Raw genomic sequence first — 6,608 nt, 5'->3', positions numbered from 1 at the left:
TTCGGCATGTACCTCACAAAGCACACACAGCAGCTGGAGAGACCACAGAGGTTTCTAACCAGGAGAATCTAGAGCCTCAGACATCTACACTACATAGACTAAAAGGCCTGTTCCTCTACTCAGTCTTATACAGACTCCTCAGAGGTGACCCCTGTATGGCATACAAAGCAATCTCAGACCCTACCTTGATGGGACTGCTGCAGATCCGCAAGTCAAGCTCCACTCGAGTAACCCGCACACATGACCTCAACCTGGTCTGTGACATCAGTAGGACTTGTTGGTGGGACAGATTGGTGTCCAGAGACTCACCCTTCTGTGGAATAAACTGCCTCTCCATGTCAAGCAGAGTACCTCATTATCCCTTTTTAAAAGCAGCCTGGATAACTGGATGGGGAACAGAAAACACACCCCTGGGATTCTACCTGTGTCGCTGCTGGAAAGGAGGCATTGGGTGCCAACTTTTCGGAACATGGGGTAAATCCTTGGCTAGGCTTGTGAGGGCTCAGGGAGAATAGCCTAGTAATGTCCTATGATCCTATTATCCTATGACCGAAAGGATAAGATAAAGCAATAATCAACATTTTAGGATGGGTTTTAGGTGGTATTTACCAAGTTTTTGTTTTCTTCTAAAGTAGTCACATCATCATCCTTTACTAGAGGTTTTGGCAAAGGCTGGATCTTCATCTTTTTTATGTGACTGTATGTATGTTTAGCTGCAAAATACAAATACACTAGTATCATTAAAGTAATTCCATATTAGGACATCATCAAGCACTGCCACCTGGTTATCTGTCATAAGTTCATAGGTACTTACTAGATTACTGATAGTAATGATCTTAAGAAATTTAGCTTTACATTCCCATGGTAGATATTAGACCTTCTAGTTTGCATAGAAATTATCTACAGGTAGACATAAAAAGGACATGTTTGGACATTTACTTGTTGCCCCTATCCATGAGGGATATGGGTGCTAAACTGGTGTTGAATTTGTGGTTTTTCCAACTCTGCATCCAAATTACATTTGAATAGAGTAAGAGAATTACTTTGTTTTATTTATTTATGCTTTGTAGACTAGGTTAGTCCTGCTAGGCCAGTGGCTTCTTTTTAGGGGAGACACAAGGTGCTACTGTATTTGTAAACTAGCCTGTCTTTTCGACATGTGCTGTGGGAACTTTTACCCCCACCTGAGCCACCACCACCTTAAGCAGATGGGACCTCAGTTTAACATCTCATTTGAAAGATGACACATTCAGGAGTGCAGGCCCCCCCTCAAAAGTTACACTGTAGTATCAATAACTGAGTCACCTTTAGTGTGAAAGGAACCCACAGCCTTCTAGTCTACCAGTACCACTGACACTGTGGAGTAGACAACAGTTCCATAGAAGAGGTATACTCTGCAGTATATACTTATCGCTCTCTGTCCCTGTTTATTGTCACCCGTTGGCCAATGGAACATGAAAACGTATCACTGCCATGGTCCTAACTTTAGTGAACCACCAGGAAAGTGATAGCTTATCAACAGTTATGGCTGAAGAGTATCCTTCGTACTAGCTGTACTTTTTACTATTTACCAGAGTAGGGTACAGCCCCTTATGATAATCTCAAACAGCAGCAGTTCTAAGATACCCTACCAGTACTGTGATACTGAAAATGTATCTGCCGTTTTTCAGATATTAGTCTCTGAAATGCCCTCCTTCTGTTTCCATATGAACATTTAAGCCCAAGACATTAGTGTATAATTGAATTGTGGCATCCCCATTTGTGCATGGATTCAGTTTTACTTTTTAATAGCTCTCCTATATTTTCAGTGTATGAGATTACATAGGTAGGTACTAAGATATCAGCCTAAGGGCCTAAGTAAGCCTAGCCAACAAGGTTCCCTGGCTTACGCCACCCAATAAAGTTATTTTCCTGTTCCCCTGTTGAGCAGAGGATGATCCCTGGGGTGAATTTCCTATTTCTCATCAAAATTTTTCTTGAAGAGTGCTAATGAGGAACTTAAAGCCACCTGTCAGAAGTGGGATTTGAACCCACACCTTCATACAGAGACCAGAATTCCCGTGAACTTTGGAAGGAGATCAATCCTTGAGTCTGGTGCTTTAGACCACTGGGCCATCCTGACATGGGGATGTCTTGTGTGTTTTCATATTATATTCATTTTACATGCTGCAGGATGTAATAAAAGCAGCAAGCATTTTTTTATAAAATAATTTACCTCTTACCTCAGCTTAATACAGCTTTTCTTTTCAATTACAGTAACCCTTATTTAGCCTATTACAGTATTCTTTAGCACATATATCTATCTGTGGGGTCTATATTACGAGCTCAAAAAGACTGGAGAGTGCACGGCTTAAACATCGAAAATGCCTTTCCTCGAAGTCGCTCTTGTGGGCCACCACACCCCCCGCTAATTATATATACCAGCTCCAAGATTGCACTACAGTGAGGAAAGGGCAAATTTTCTGATCTTCACTATACCGCAGTCTCACAAAAAACACATCAATGAATGGCATTTTTGATGTTAAAGCCTGTTCAATTTATTGATAGGAACCCATATCTGTGTGTGTGTGTGTATGTGTGTGTGTGTGTGTGTGTGTGTGTGTGTGTGTGTGTGTGTGTGTGTGTGTGTGTGTGTGACTACATATATATATATATATATATATATATATATATATATATATATATATATATATATGAGATCCAGAATCCAGACACATGCTCGACTAGCATATGTCCGAATCACAAAACATCGAACACACATACATGAAAGCGCTTAACATCGACAAGCGCTTCCATGTATGTGTGCCTGTTTTGTAGATCGGACTACAGTGCGGGTAAGGGAAAATTCCCTTTTCCCCACTGTAGTGCGATCTCAGAGTGAGAATAATAAAGTGGGGGATGTGGGGGGTGTAGTGGGGCAAAGCCCACCCCTGTAGAAATGTAGATTTTTTTTTTGAACTAGACATACACTGAAGCACTTTTCAATGTTAAGCACTTTCGTGTATGTGTGTTTGATGTTTTGTGATTCGGACATATGCTAGTCGAGCATGTGTCCTAGACCCATATATACATACATATATATATATATATATATATATATATATATATATATATAAATATACCATGTATGTTTGTGTGTGTGTAGATATATATAGATATATTTATATATTTGCATACAGTGGATATAAAAAGTGTATACACCCCTGTTAAAATGCCAGGTTTTTGTAAAATAAAAAACTGAGACCACAATAAATCATTTCAAAACTTTTCCCACCTTGAATGTGACCTATAACCTATACAATTCAATTGAAAAACTAACAAATCTGTTAAGCGAAAAAATATAAAAAATAAAAAATGTACAATACGCTGGTTGCATAAGTGTACACACCCTTAAACTAATATTTGTTGTGTGTGCACACCCTTAAACTAATACTTTGTTGAAGCACCTTATATAGATATATAATATATATATATATATATATATATATATATATATATATATATATATATATATATTTATATATGTGTATATATATATATATATATATATATATATATATATATATATATATATATATATATACATAGATATATAAGCAAACAAATATATACTTATACACACCACACAAACATATATATGTGTAGGCATGTGTGTGTGTGTGAATGTGCGTGTTGGTGCCCTGATTTTGATCTAACTACTCATTTGCCCACATCTGTTTAATTGATACATGCAGATGGTTGACAGGTGTGTTAGATCGATAGTCCCTAGGTAGGGGAATATTCCCTTTTTCTGGGGATTGTGTAATCTTACAGGCATTTTGTTTGTTTATTGACATTTGGTTAATATATAGAATTATCAGTAGATGTGGGGGTGGTGTAGAGGGGGCTTGTCCTCCTGCAAAAGATGATATTTTTTCATGTGCAGAGGTTCTTTCTGGGCTCATATGTGTTAAGGTGTTGACAGTCAGTTTGTCAACCTTTTGCAGTCAACATTACTGACGTTGACTTATGGTCTACTTGAGCAAAGTTGGTGGATACATATATACACGCAGAAATATAGACTGATATGCATGTATGCATGGGTGTGTGTGCAGAAAAACATAACAATCCTTCACCATATGTGAAGGAATAGGAGGTGAAAGTGGACACACACTTAATATCTGTACATATGTGCATACACAGGCACACTTATTTTTCCTTGTCTTTTGCAGTCTGTCTTCATTGCTGTGTCATAGGATGTTAGGATGTGCGCTTGACAGGTTCAGTTTAGAAAGAAACCCACAGGAATGCAGGGAGAACATACAGACTGCACAGAAGGCACCCCAGCCAAGAATCAAACCAGAGAACCTCTTGCTGTGAGGTGAGAATGTTAACTGCTGCACCACTACACCACCGTTTTCTAGTAATTGCTAGTTTGGCTGCCACTGTAATTAGACTCAACAAGGCCTTACTATGTCTAGGCAATTCTGTTCCTTTATCATAGCTCAGAAAAATTATTTCCTTAGTTACACCAATTTGCTCTCCCAGCATCTCTGACAGAGCAGTCTGCAGGAAAGTCTGCCAACTCATTATCCTCCCAGAAGATATGTTCCCAAATACCTCTTTATTCCCCAACACACCTACAATATTTGTTGTCTACCTGAGGAAAACTTCTCTGGAGTCTACTTGGGTATAAAAATATGTTTGTAAACATTTTCAAGCAAAAAAAACCTAAATCTTCCAGATTTTGTGGCATATGAGGGAGACATACATATATCGTCCCATTGTTTCATTTTTGAGTTGTTCATTCAGTCTCTTCTCAATCATTTCTATCCTCCTGTGATTGATATTTATAGTTATCATGCAATACTTTATATGTTGTAATTATTCCTTTAAGTGGAGCTTCTATTCTAGATTCTACTAAAAGCTCTAAATGTGCTTGTCTTTCATTTATGATCCACCCCCTATTATGTTCATAGATTAGTACTAGGCTAACTGCCATTTTGGGCCATTTGAAGCTTAGCCAGTTACCCCATGTGAGAATCAAACCCTGCACCTTGTGTTTTTAAGGTAAACACCTTAACCATTATGTCATCCTCCCTTTCTTTCACTTTGCCTGTACTCTGACATCAATCCTTGATAGGGAAGGCAATCTCTAACCTGCAGTCCAAACACATTCGTGGTGTCTTCCCATTCTATTACATTTCCCTCTCTAGCTATTTGCTCCCAACACCTTGGCACCTTTGCCAGTTATCTCCATTAAATTACATCCCTCTCTTGCCTATTATCTGTATCCCTAATTAAAGTCATCCCTATTGGCAGAATTTGCTTTCTCCATTCCATTGTTGGCTTTGATTTTAGAATACTTTCAGCTACTTTCTGAATATAATATTCTGTATGATTATTGTTATTCTCCTTAAAGGTCTGCATCCAAAATCGCTGTCTCTCCTTGTTTCTTGATCTTCCCCCTGTATCATCATCACCCATTTCCACTTTGAATTATAGTTTTCTGCTTGTGCTATGTATAGGAGCCTTAACTGTCTTGCTCTGAAATAACCCTTCAAATGGGATAATCCTAATCTGCCTTGTTCTAATGGCAGAATCAAAGGGGGTGCTGAAAAATTCTAAGCTCCCCCAATGAGGGAATGATGTGGAGCCATGAAACTTGCAAGTTATTCGACATATTCACCCTGAAGTTCAACATACTTGGTACACTGTGTTTGACGTTTCTGTAACCCTTCCAAAAAAGTCTGAAATCTGGTCACAGTCCTGCTCCGCTGCTGCAGTCACCTCCAAATCACTCAAATTGCCACCCTTTCAAACTCTTTTTAAGGTTTGGAAACAGAAAATAATCAGGTGGAGTAAGGTCTGGTGAGTAGGGATGATGGTCTGTACACTCAAACCCCAGTTTCGTCAAATCATCCATCATTCTGCCAGCGTTGTAAACAGGTGCATTGTTTTGCAAAATAGAACACCTTTCTGCAGCTTCCCGATCCTTTTTTCTTTCAGAGTCTCCTTTAATCACCACACCAAGTTACAGTAGTATTCTGCATTAACTGTTTGGCCTTTTGGAAGATAGTCAGTCATTACAACACCTTCCTGATCCCTAAGCACTGTGGCCATGACCTTTCCTGCTGACTTTTTGGTCTTGAACTTCTTTGGCATTGGTGAACATGAGTGCCACCATTGCACGGACAGTTGTTTTGTCTCTGGATGATAATGGTGTAGCTTTGTTTCCTCAACAATAACTAGTCATTCCAACAAGTTGGTACCAGCTCAATGAAAATACTGCAAAATCAACTTGGAAATTTCCACTCAATGTCTTTTCTCATTGGCATTCAAATATTTGGGCACCCACTTAGCTGACAGCTTCTGCATACCCAGCTTCTCATGAATTATAAACCCAGCAAGTTCCCTGGATATCTGTAGTGTCTCAGCAATTGTTTTAGCCGATATTCACTGATCTACAAAATCAGGTCATAGACATGGTTAACAATTTCAGGAGCTGAGACCATTTGAGTCCTCCCAAACCTTGCTCTATCTTCAGTGTCAATCTGCATGCTGAAAGTTTGCACGCCACTTTTTCACAGTTGAGTAAGAAGGGCACTTGTCACTCAATGTTTACATTA

The 6,608-nt window shown here is 38.9% G+C and overlaps 1 non-coding gene across 1 annotated transcript; it reads right to left on the bottom strand.

The window, feature by feature from the left end:
- Nucleotides 1-2,009: 2,009 nt before the first annotated feature.
- Nucleotides 2,010-2,122, bottom strand: TRNAL-CAA. Its single transcript has 2 exons — nt 2,085-2,122; nt 2,010-2,055 (listed from the first exon to the last, which is right to left on the bottom strand). It is a non-coding gene; the product is annotated as a tRNA-Leu (tRNA).
- Between the last annotated feature and the right edge of the window lie 4,486 nt (nt 2,123-6,608).

The sequence above is a fragment of the Protopterus annectens genome, chromosome 9.part0, assembly GCF_019279795.1.
Source record: "Protopterus annectens isolate FY-2018-M chromosome 9.part0, PAN1.0, whole genome shotgun sequence".
Classification (NCBI taxonomy): domain Eukaryota; kingdom Metazoa; phylum Chordata; order Ceratodontiformes; family Protopteridae; genus Protopterus; species Protopterus annectens.
Note: the sequence above shows the minus strand (reverse complement) of the source record. Positions and strands in the feature narration are given on the sequence as shown.